General features: G+C 38.4%; 1 long non-coding RNA gene across 2 annotated transcripts in view; it reads right to left on the reverse strand.

Moving 5' to 3' along the window:
- LOC141513864 (uncharacterized) overlaps nucleotides 1-12,669 on the reverse strand; it is a 187,859-nt gene extending 175,190 nt beyond the window's left edge. For both annotated transcript variants that reach the window (XR_012475897.1, XR_012475896.1), the window contains exon 1: nucleotides 12,599-12,669. This is a non-coding gene — a long non-coding RNA (uncharacterized LOC141513864). The remainder of the gene's footprint in view (nucleotides 1-12,598) is intronic.
- Between the last annotated feature and the right edge of the window lie 268 nt (nucleotides 12,670-12,937).

Here is a 12,937-nt window from a genome sequence, read left to right on the forward strand (position 1 = left end):
TTCCACATGCAATCATGAAAAACATTTTTATATTTGTTGTATTATGAAAGAAGGAACAGATCAAAAGAAAAAAACCATGAAAAAGATAATAAAGTGAAAATAGTATGTTTGAGTTTGCATTCTCTTCTTTTTCTGGATGTGGTTAGCATTTTACATCATGATTCCTTTGGAATTGTCTCAGATCATAGTATTGCTGAGAAGAGTTAAGTTGTTTATAGCTTATCACTACACAAAGTGCCATTACTGTGTATAGTGTTCTGGTTCTGTTGTGAGATTTTCCAGGTTTTTCTGAAACCTGCCTGTATGTCATTCCTTATAGAACAATAATATTCTATTACATTCATCTACACCACTATTTGTTCAGTCACTCCCCAATTGATGGGTATCAATTTCAATGCTTTGCCATCATGAAAAGAGTTGCTTTAAATATTTTTGTATTTTTTATGATCTCTTTGGGATACAGACCTGGTAGTACTATTGCTGGGTCTAAGTGTATACTCAGTTTTATAGCCCTTCAGGCATCATTCCAAATTGTTCTCCAAAATGTTGGATTAGTTCACTGCTCCACCAATAATGCAATAGTGTTTCAATTTTCCCATATTCTCTCCATTTTTCTTTTCTGTCATATTAGCCAATCTGATATGCGATCTCTATTCTTAAGAAGGTATATGACTATTTAAAGAGTCAAGACAATTATATTTATAAAAAAACAACTAACAGCCCTGGGCAATCAATGACAATAGACATAACTTAAGAGTTCAGATGAGAGAAAGATCAGTTTGGGCTGTGGTAGTCAAGTAAAGCTTCATGGAGGAACTGAGACTTTTTGCTGGGTCTCTGAAGGATGAATAAGGTTCACTGTGGAGTGAGGGTGGGGAAATATGATGAAAAATAACCTAGGCAGGACGTGTTCAGTAACCATAGCTGTCACAAACCCTTTTCCTCCTGGATTCAATACTTCTAATCTCTCCCCAATATAGCAGGATTACTAGAATTAGACAACCAAGGTTTTATTGAAGGGCACCAAATTTAGTGAGGTAGAGAGGTAGGATCTGACAGTTCTTATTTTTCAGCAACTAGAAATAACTGAATTTGCTACCTAGTTAACAAAAATAATTATTGTGAATAGGAAGTTATGAAATCTCAGAGCTAGTCCCTGGTCTACCCCAAGTTTCTCTCCATCTCTCCAATGATCTCTTCACAGTAACTTCAAGGTGTCCCAGTACCCCAGTACCCCTCCCCAGTATTTAATTTGAATTTAATTTTAAACATTTATCTGAGGGAAGATTTTTGTATATTTTGTCCTAGTGCAAAAATTACTAGTTTTGCCTCTGTCTAGTAATGAAGGCAATTTCTAGTTCCTTAAACTATCACTCTGACATTAGAGTCTTCTCCCCCCTTGCACAATCAAAGATACATATATAGACTAACAGTGCCATGGAAATACACCCCACCCCCTTAGTTCAAAAGATATAAGCCTGGTGTATGTATGTATGGGAAAATATGGTGGATATTCTCTTTTCCATTTCAGAGATAGTAAAGATCTTCTTACTGCTTCCTATCTGCCATGAAGACATTTTTATTTAAACTAAAAAAACAACACCATAGATTCATGAAAATAAAACTTTCCTACCCTTGGGGATCTCTGAATTCTGTCTGAATGGCCACATGAGGGAATATCCTTAAGCCCATCAGACCAGCCTGTGAGCATATGGCCTCTTTAGGCTGATCTATGTCTGAAATGAGGTTACCTCCAGTTTATGTCTTCCTTCCTTTGGCATGGACCTTTGTGAGATCTGGAAAAGTAGTTGGTATATTACCTTTTTTTCAGGCACCTGAGTAGTGGAGTAGCAGCTACTCTTACTGGCTACCCAAGCAGTTTTGTTGGCAATAGCAACAGTGATAGTGTCAGACACAGCAGCAGATTGGCCAGGAGGTAAAGAGTTACTCACAGAGAAACCACCAGAAAGAGAAGGGCCCACTTGACATTGATCAGGCTGTATTAAGTGGAGGTGAAAGATAAAATAGCTAATGGCAAGCCCAATTTCAAATATTCTAATCAGGTTTCCTAGTAGCCTCTCAATAGACTATAATCATACCATGATTCCCAATTTCTTAATGTTCCCTTTCTGTATGGGATAAATATGTCCTGTATCTGAATCTTGCTTGTACTCTGGATACCTTTTAAAATAATTTCTCTCCTTCCTTTTGCTGGTTGAGCCCCTTATAGTAGAATCAAAAAGAAGACTGTTCCTCAAAAATCACAAGGAAGGGTAGAACGAGAGAACTGTAAGACTGGTTCCCCTATTGAGGAAATAGGCAATTCTACAGCAATGAACCCAGGGAAAGCTAGGAAGTTAGGTATAAGACAGGAAACGGAAATAGTCATCAGCCCCTAATGGCTTCAGCATGGTTGTACCTCAGCGGTGGGGGTATTAAACTGAAATTGTTGGAAGGAAAATTTTTGTTTGGAAAATAAAATGTAAAACTATATAGAATAATATATTCACAGTATATGCATTTTATATCTGAACTTTAAAAACATCTAGCCAAATATCTGCCTTACTGACATTGCTTCTAGGGTGCATATATTGCAATTTCTTTCCTCTGTTTGGGAAACTTTGCCTCAAATGTATATTTTTAAGGCTTCTAATATGCATTTAGAGTTGGAAGAAGCTTCGAAGTCATCTCGTCTTATCTTCTCCTTTTAAAAATGAGAAAACTGAGGCCTAGACAAGTTAAGTGGCTTGCTTAAGGCAAAATAACTGGTATGTTTCAGAGGTGGAATTCAAACTCTGTTCTACTGACTTAAAATCTAGCATCCTTTACATGATACTAACAGTTTCCTTTTCCTAAATCTCCCTTAGAACTGCCCCTCAGTTATTGGGAAAGGGTTATGGCAGGAACTTCAGTTAAGCTCTCCTCATTAGATAGGGAGTTAAGAATAAATGGATTAGAAGCAACTTTGAGCAACCCAAGTCATTCTGATTTTTATGAATATCTAAATGAACCTCAAAGATCCTATGAAGGAAATGCTTTTTGATTCCAGAAAGGAATATTACTGTGTTGAATGTAATGATGTAATGATAATGTAATGTAATGTAATGAAAATGGTTGACTTAGAAGAATTTGGAAAGAATTGGACTTCTGAAGGAAGATGCTATTCACCTTCAAGAAACAGATACTGGAAGGAAACAAGCATGGTCTTATCCTACATATGTGTATATAAGGAGGAAATATAAAGTTAAAAATTGCATAGCAGAGAACAAAAGAAAAACAAAAAGGAAGCAAAGAAAAGCTGAACAGCTTTGAAAACAATGTATTGTATTTAATATATATAGGTTTTCTTGAAATGTGAATCTATAGTTTTCTATTGAATCCTTATGATTTTCTGTGAACATGCAACATTTTTTTTCTTTTCTGACTTTGTATTTCAGTGTAGAATTAAATTAATAAATAAATGGAGGGGCAGCTAGGTGGCGCAGTGGATAGAGCACCTGCCCTGGAATCAGGAGTACCTGAGTTCAAATCCAGCCTCAGGCACTTAATAATTACCTAGCTGTGTGGCAAATACTAAAAAAACATAAAAATAAATAAATGGATTTAGTAGTTAGTTAAAGCACTGCTGCTTCTGGGTCGAGGGAAAGAGGACTATGTCACTTGGCTAACTATTCATCAGCATTTCAACACAAAGTTCATCCTAGAAGGATCAGTCAAATTCAGAGAGCTCAGGAAACAAATCTTTCCTTCATTTCCTTGTAAAAGAGACATTATCATAAGATCATAGGATTTTTAGCTGGAAGGGATTTCTTGTCCTAGACTTTCATTTTACATATGAGGAAACTTAGTCCCATACAGAAGCGGTTTCCCTAATTTTCCCCTCGTTCCAAATTTCCCTGTTATAAACCATCTTTCTAGTCACTCAGGTCCACAATCTTTGTGTCCTCCTAGACTTCATTCTCACCCACTCCACAAAGCCAAGCTGTTGTCAAGTCTCATCCTATCATACATATCAACTCTCCTCTCAATTAGCTACATTAGTCCAGGTCTTTATCTCCTCAAACTTGGATTACTTCAAGAACCTTCTATATGATCTCCTTACCTCAGACCTCTCCTCTCCCAGATTTGCCCTCCACTCAGATGTCCAGATGATTTTTCTAACAGTCTGGCCATATCACCACTCTGCTCAATGCAGCTGTTCCCTCTTACCCCCAAAATTAAATAAAAGTTCCTCTATTTGACATTTAAAGCTCTTCATAACTTGGCCTTCCTACCTTTTCAGCCTTCTTAGATTTTATTTCCCTCAATTCATTTTTTATTCAACTATATACTTTCACTTCCTTGAATATGATGCTCCATCTCTCATCTTTATACTATTTTACTAGTTGTGCCCTATGCTTAGAAAAGTTCTATCCCTTCACTTCTGCTATTTTCCTGACTTTCTACAAGATAATAGAAATTTACTTTATTAAGGAGGTCTTTCTTAGAACTGTCCCCTCACTCCCAGTTGCTAATGCCTCTCCTGTCATATTACTTTCCATTTACTATACATATATATATATGAAAACACACACGTGTGTGTATATACGCATATATAGTACCGTTATTTATATGCTGACTTTCTCCAGCAGAATACATACTCCTTGAGGACAGTGACTATTTTTTTACTTTAGTTCCAGTGCTTATTTAAGCAACAGACACATAACTGGTACTTAAAGAAATACTAGTTGACTAACTGACTGATTTGCCCAAGGCCATACTTCTAGCAAGTAACAAAGTTAGGATTTGAATTTATGTTATCTAGCTCTTTCAATAAGAGCACATAATTTCACCAAAGCAGGCATTCAAGCAAAAAAGAAAAACAGGGAGATAACTATCGTTATGGTAAGGTTGGAATACAACCTTGCCAAGTCTAGTAAGAGAGAACTGTTCACGAGGGAAGCAGGAAACAAGTTTGAAATGGTCAGGTATAAAGAGCAAAGAATAGTGGCAGGAGCCTTTACTAAGATGGTTGTGAGACGATTCGAATCCACTGTTTTTAGGTGAAAGTTCCAAACTTCTCTGTCCATTAAATCTTTCTCTAAAACTGTTGACAATATAAAATGGAGTGATTTGTATTTTCCTCTTTTTACTCTGTCCTTTTCCATTCTTGGGTACAGAGAGATAGTAAGCCAAATTGAGGAAAGAGAGGAAAGTAAAGGAAAACAAGCAAGCTCCTGGACAACCAAGAAGGGATTGCACTGTTGTAGAATGTGAATAGCTTTCTAGGAACCATGCATCAGTGGTGAATTGCACAGCTCTTTTGCATAACATGCAGAAATATTCCGTCCCCCTCTGGTTCCCCCTAGTGGACAGGCTATGTGACTCAAGCGAAACTAAAGACATTTAATTCCCAGTAAATGGGGGAGGAGTTGTGTGATAGAAGACACAAACTTTAGAGGGGAATGGGAGACTCTCAGCCCAACTCAGAAGGTGGATAAGAACATAGTTTCTTAGAAAGTCATTATATTAATGACTGAATACTGAACAGAGAAATAATACTGACCCTGGAGTCAGAGGATTTGGGTTCAAATCCTGACCCTAGTGCTCAGGACCTGTATGACTATGGATAATTCAGTTAACCTCTATGGGCTTGAGTTTCCTAATCTATACAATATAGTACTTGAGTTTCTGAAGTCTCTCTTGCCTTTAAATCTAACGATCAAAGAACATTTCTTACATAAATGCCCCAGGAATCATGCTAAGCAATGAAGACTCAAAGCAAAAAAAAAAAAAAAAAAGCCCCTCCCAGGAAGATTGTAGTATACTGGAAGAGACGGCATGCACATAAATAAGTACAGTGAGGATCAGTTAAAACCTCCTGCAGGAAAGAGCAGCTGACCTGATTCTTGAAGGAAATCAGAAATTATCAAAGGCAGAAATGAGGAAAGAAAAAATCTAGGCATTGGGGGTCAGGAATCCTGAGAGACAAGAGAATATCTAAACGCTCTGTAAAATTGGGGCATCCACCTCACAAGGTTGCTATGAGTTTCAAATGAGAACATATAGCAAACACTTTGCAAACCACAAGGCGCTCTGAAAATGTTAACTCTTAAAATTGCTATTAATATTTGACACTGGGTATAGATTCAAGGACTGGTTATCTTCCTATAGACATCACATGAGGCCAGTTGGAGTCAGAAAGGAAAGAAGCAAGATGGTAGACTGAGAAGGGGATATTCACTTCAAATACTCTGGAGGAAAAAGATGTTACTAATATAGCTGTGAGGACTGTGATCGAGAATCATGTAAACTATGGCTCTTCAACCCTTAATTAAATCACCCTGCACACAACCCATTTTTTTTTCACAGTGAAGGAAATAAAGTAACAAAATGGGAAGAGAGAATGCAGAAAAGGATTAGCTGAGATCGAATATTTTCTCCTTGGTTTCTGCTTGTCCAGGTCTGACTAGAATAACTTATAATTAGTCTCTCCTTGCAGATGTGTGGTTCCAAAGACTTGTGGATTAAGGAGAAACTCTAGAATTTCTCAGGACCTGACAAGTTACAACCTGAAAAGCTACACTTAGTCCATTAAGGATTTTTCACAGTGACATTTGAGTGCAGCTCGGGAAATATGCCACCTTGCCATTTACCATTTTCAGGGCATGAATGTCGGAGAAGAGCTTGCTATGAAGAACAAATAAAATGGCTTGCATGTATAGAGGTGAAATGATGAATACTGATAAATGTACTTCACTGAATGTCAGCAAATGTCACTGGAGAAGCCATTTACAGCTACCATAACAGCCTCACAACCCAACAAAGAGTAGCAAAAACAGGCAAAATGAACTGGGCGTATTCGCTTCCACATGAATAAGCAATCAGCGCTCTCAGAAGTTACACCAGAAAGTTGTTAAACTTGATAGAGGAAGCTTCTTTCAACCATGCTGACATGTACTCCAGATTGCTACAAAGGACCAGGGGGTGGTTCACAGACGTCATGGCGGCGGGCGGCGGCGCCTGGCAAGGTTTAATAGCCCCTTTTGGCTCAGGTGGGCACCTTTCATTTTTATGCCAAGACAATAACTCTCATCTAAGAAGGATGCTTCATGTTCCCACTGCTTACTTAGTGATCAGGTTGCCTTTCCATTCTCTATCCTTGGCTGTCCCTCCCGAACATCACCAATTTGGGTTAGCATCCAGTAATGGTTGGTGGGTATTATAGATAGAAGCCTGCAATAAAACCCCACAGGTAAAAAACAAAACAAAACAAAGTAACCACTCCCCTTGGACCAAATCTCCAATTTCTCCATAAGATGAGGTATTCAAGGACAAAGATGATTAGCTGTTTTGACTGGAAGAGTGATTAGAGATGTTCTAGAATGTAGAATGACCCCTTTATTTTATGATTTAAAAAACTTATTCCAACTGAAGTAAAGTGACTTCCCCAAGGCCACATTGCCATAGTTTCAGAATCAAGATTAGAACTCTAATTTCCCATCTCCCAATTAGGCTTTTTTCCCCTCAAAATCCTGATGCCTGGATAATTTGAAAATTCCATTTATAAAGTCACTTGTTTCTATCATGTTTGTTATTTAAATAGAGACAGAGGATTCTTGAGAGCTGTTATCAGGGTTTCTTTGGAATTCACCTTGTTCTGATATGTTTTCTTATTCCTCTCTAGCTACACCAGTATCTGTGCTTCACAGTGGAAAAGTGAAGATCATATTCTCAGAAAAGCTCTCCAAGGAAATGTGAGACTAATTAAAATAAAATCCCAACCTCTACTGATTTTCTAATCTCTATGCCCCGCCTCCCTCCCAATACACACAGTTACTCAATACTTTTTCACCTTCTTTTCAGAGATTAAAAAAAAGGCTGCAATCTGTCTCTGCCTTTTTCCTGTCATGTCTGTCTGTCTCATTGTCTCTGTCTGCCCCTTTCTCCCTCCCTCTCTTCCTCCTTTCTCCCCCCCACAAACACACATACAAGCACACACACAAACACACACACACACACACACACACACACACACACACACACACACACACACTGCCCAGACAAATTAAGGTCACCTCAGTTCCAGTACACCATCCATAGGGCTATACAAGGAGCCTTTTGTTGAGTAGACATCCTAGATTCTGTGTAACTGAATGTATTAATAGACAAACTTCCTTCTTCTCTCACTCTTCCACCATATGTTTACTCTCCAAGAATTTGAACAGAACATGTTTTACAATCAAAATAATATGAACTCTTGGGAAAGTAAATCTCCCTTAGATGAACTTGAAGGGAAAAGGGAGATTCAGTAAAGGGGAAGAGGTGGGAGGCATAGGAGACACGCTCCTTTTCAACAAAGTTTATTTACAAGACTTGCATAATGCATATTTTATTTTCTTGAATAAGGTGCTTCCTGAGTAAGATCCTTTGTCCTGGTCTTAGGAAATCAAAAGACATTTGTTTATGATTTAAATCGAACCACATTGCCCATAGTATTGACTTTAATGCTTAGTTTAGGAAGTAGCAGAGGGTATTTGAAGAGAAAAGTAAGATTACCCCACTTCCACCCCTACTCTCTGGGAGGTGCAAGAAGAGTGGAAGAGGAAGGGAGGAGTAGTCCTAGAATAGCAGAAAATACCAGATTACCAAAAATGCTCTGATCCCTTTAGAGTGTTCATTTCTGCCTTGTTACCATTTGACATGCATAAAAAAGTCTCCTTAGACAACAAAACTTAAAAGCATTCATGGAAGGTATCTCCCACAGTAGTAATTATGCCCTAGTCTTAGAGAACTGCTAAAACCCAGGGGCATTAAAAGAAAATAAAAACCCCAAATGTGGATTTTTCTCTTTTGTTAATGGTATTTGTGCATTTGTTTGGTCAGTATATATTCGCATCAATGTATACCCACAACGCTGTAGGAGTTACCCAATACATCTATGTTTTGATTATGAGTTGAAAGTGCAAAGCAAAAGAAAGGGCTAATATTCTACCACTGTTGCTGCTTTGAGTCTCTATGACTTAGGAAAGAGCAAGCAATAGTCTCTCCATTTCACAAGTGAGAAGTGAAGCAAAGACAAGTTTGAGAAACACATCTATCAGTCAATGAGTGAAAGGGGTTCAAACCTACTGCCACTTTAATCATCTAGCTATGCCGAGTATAAATGTATAACAATTATTGACCAAGAGTGGGGAGGGATCTCTGAGGCCAGTGACTGGTTTTATATGCTTTGCAAGGAGGTTTCTCATGGCTTAGTGAATGGAGCACTTGGCCTGGAGTCAGAAAGACCTGATTTCAAAACTGATCTTAGGTACTTATTATTCTTTGACCCTGGAAAAATCATTTAACTGCTGTCTGTCTCAATTTCCTCAAATGTAAAAGGGGTATAATAATAGTACCTATGTCACAGTATTGTTTTAAGGCTCAAATGAGATCATATTTGCACGTAGTAGGTGTTATATAGGCAAGGGCATTAGATTTAGGGGGGGTATTAAGTGACTTGGTCGGTCAAGGTCACACAGGTAAGAATAGAAGGCAGGAACCCAGTTCCTCTGATTCCAAAGCCCATGCTCTTTCCACTAAACTATACTGCCTTCCTTTTCCTGTGGTTGTTTCTCTGGAGTGTTGTTTGAAAAATACTATAGAGAGAGGCAATATGTTGTAGTGCGAATCATCCTGTTCATTAGAGGCAGAAGACCTGAATTTGAAGTCCAGCTCCTAACCAAGTGATCAGGACAAATTGTTTTACTTCTTAGTGCCTCAGTTTCCCCATCTATGAAATGAGGATAGCATTTCTACCATCTCTACAACCGTATATTATTGAAATATATTGATGATTTATATAATAAGAGAAATATTAAAAAGGCAAAGTTTCCTTTTATGATTTATTCTCTACTTTGAATATATGACCTAGAGCACCTGGGAAGACTAAATAATATGCTGTGCCTCAATAGAAAAAAGCATATTTCCCATAGCAAAGTCACTACAAGACTTCCTCTCATACGCCTCAGTTTATATAAAGATTTTCCCATAGGCTTTGACACTAAAACAGACAACTGGATATTATAGAGGAGAAAAAGTAGTAATGAGATTTGGGGAAAATGCTATAATTTTGGGGGAAGCATGTCATGCTAGGGGAGTATGTAGAAAGAATTTACCTTCAGCCTATGTTTCAGTATCAGGCAAGGGTAGGGGACTCTCACTTGCTTAGAGCATCTGGTTTGTGCCTAGCTAGGGTTAAGCAAGCTATGAACTAGTTTACCTTGTTCTGTTTTGAGACTGTGTATACTCCCAAATCAAGTGTAAAGAAAATAGCCCTTTAGGTGGCTTGAGTATAACTTGAGTATAACTAGACTTATAGAATATACTGTAAAAATGGACTGATGACACTTGGATTTGGGGACCTAGACAGAAATTTGGGTACATTCTGACAAATTGAAGCAAAAAAAAATTCTGCAAACTAGAGAGGCTGTGTAGGGTTCTGGTTGTTCAACAGGGCAGACTAGGTTGAATTATTTAAATAACCAGGCCTACATAGTCTAGGAGTTTTGATTGCAAAAGCTGTCTCAGGGGTGCAGTTGCAAATTTAAAGCCATGTAGTCATTCAAATATAGGGGGAAGACATGAGAGTAGACAACTAACTGGTCTAATGGGGGGGGGGGGGATGGAGAAATCTTTCAACTTCCTGAGGTCTGCCTGATGATTTGGAACCAGATCTGTCTCTGGGTGGATGAAGAGCAGAGCATGGTGGTCTTCGTTATCCAACACACACACAAACACACACACACACACACACACACACACACACACACACAGACACAAACACACACACACACCTGCTAAAAAGCAATGCTTACAAGTGAAAAATACTCATTGCAGATAATCAGTGAAACTAAATGTTGCATTTAAAAAAGAGAAGAGTAACAATTTTTTAAAAGTACAAACAAAATTTTCCCCTCTGTAACCATTCCACATCTTTTTCATGCAAATAATTCCCCAAGCCCGATAATTGTGTCAGTAAACCAACTGGTCCATTAGCTAACAGAGGGCACCCACTGGGTGTTTGCCCCAAATCTCCCATCTACTATAATCCAAGATCACTCTCCTTACTCTTTCAAATGCTTCACTTTGCCTCTTCCCAAATTGTTGGTTGGCTTCTGGTCAGTGGAGGGAAAAGTACATTTTAAAGATGAGGACCTTTAAATGAAACTAAAGTTAAATGAGTTTTCCCCAAATGGGCAGGAGGGAGGGGAGATACTTTTTTTATGATGTGTGGTCAGGTTGACAAAGTTTCAACTCCAAAAAAGTTTTTCAAAACGCTAGAAATGTGGGTATATGGATATCTGTAACCAGTAAGTACCAAGACTATTGTTTCTTCCATGCCTGAGGCTTAAGGTTGCTGTAGTCTTAATTGGTAGAGGTGTTAGGTCTTATGATAAATTCACTATGTCTCTATTTTTAAGGAAACGCTAATAAACAAACAGAACATGTATTAAGGTGACTGCATTCCCTCCTCGAATGAAAAATAATTCCCAATTTGCATTGCTTATGGCATAAATTAAAAATAAAGTGCTCTTTTGAAAGGCTCTGGTTACCAGGCAGCCCTCAGACTCCTACAGAGCCCAGTCTTTGACCCCGATTCTGTGCTCTCCTCCAAATAGATGGCATTAAACCCTATTGCTGGAAATCCGTACCCATGGTCATCTTGCCCACCTAAACTGGAGAATACAGCTTCCTATTCCAAAGATTTCCTTTGGTCTGTACTTAAGGTTCGATGTCAAAAGAACCGCATAGTTCCAAGGGGGAAAATCCGTATATACTTTGCCCTTTTTTCTTAATGGCTAAACATTGTAATGGTAGCTAAATAGAAATTCTTGTCTGTTAATAGGTGCCTTTAGTTTGTAATAAATAGGAATGCTAATGACTTAAATTTGGTATTTGGTATGCATTAGCGTTTGGAAAGCTTTTTCTTCAGAGACCTCATTGGCATGCAATATGGCAAGCTTCCTTTGAAACATATTTATAAAATAACTACAGTATAATTAAACCAACAAAGCCATCTTTTAAGTAAGCTTAAAAGCTCAGTTTTTTCACTCTGTAAAAAATTCATTTTAAAGGGGGGGGAAAATAGTTTTGCCTCAACCCCCACTGTATATTTCATTTTGCATCTAATATTTCCTTTGCATCTACGATCTTTGCCTATCTATTTCTTTTTGACAACTGTGATTATTAATAAAGTGCTGGTGAGGGAGATGTTTCATAGCGTCTTCAACAAGAAGAATGCGGTGGCTTTTTTGTTGTTGTTGTTAATAGGAATTGTAACCTATCTTGACAGATCCAATGTATAAGATGGGCTTTCCCCCCTTCATTGTGAATGTTGCCGTTCCGGAACAGGCAAGGAGAGGATCAACAGATATGGCAGGTAATAATCAGAGTGGATGCTATTTGATACAATGTAACTAAAAATATTTTAAAGCCCTAAAAGCAATAGATAAACAAAAGCAATTATGTTTCACTTTGCGTTCGGCATGGGAGTAGTTGTTGTTGCCGCTAGATTGAAGTGACGAGGAGAAAACTCGGAGAGATGAGGCTGCTTGGGACTCGGAAGGCTTTTTACCTTTGCTGGTTCGCATCCGGACGGACTTATAGCCGGGATCTACTCGGGCTACCGCTCCGGCTCCGGCTCTGGTTCTCTGATGGGCTGCGTTGCCTGGGAACAGGTACCATATGAATTTGGAACGACTCAAGTTCTCGGAGTTTTCAACAGTTTTGCAAACCCAAAAACACGCGCGCGTACACACACTCTCACACACACACACACACAAACATCCCTCGCCTTCGCCCAATCTCTGGATGGAAAACCAGGTTTGTTTGTTTTTTTCCTTTTAAAAAGGAATTTAAAAAATACATTCAAGGCTCCTTGGAAGGTCCCCAGAAGGATGCCCGAAGGGGGCCT

Source organism: Macrotis lagotis, chromosome 1 (assembly GCF_037893015.1).
Source record: "Macrotis lagotis isolate mMagLag1 chromosome 1, bilby.v1.9.chrom.fasta, whole genome shotgun sequence".
Taxonomy (NCBI): domain Eukaryota; kingdom Metazoa; phylum Chordata; class Mammalia; order Peramelemorphia; family Peramelidae; genus Macrotis; species Macrotis lagotis.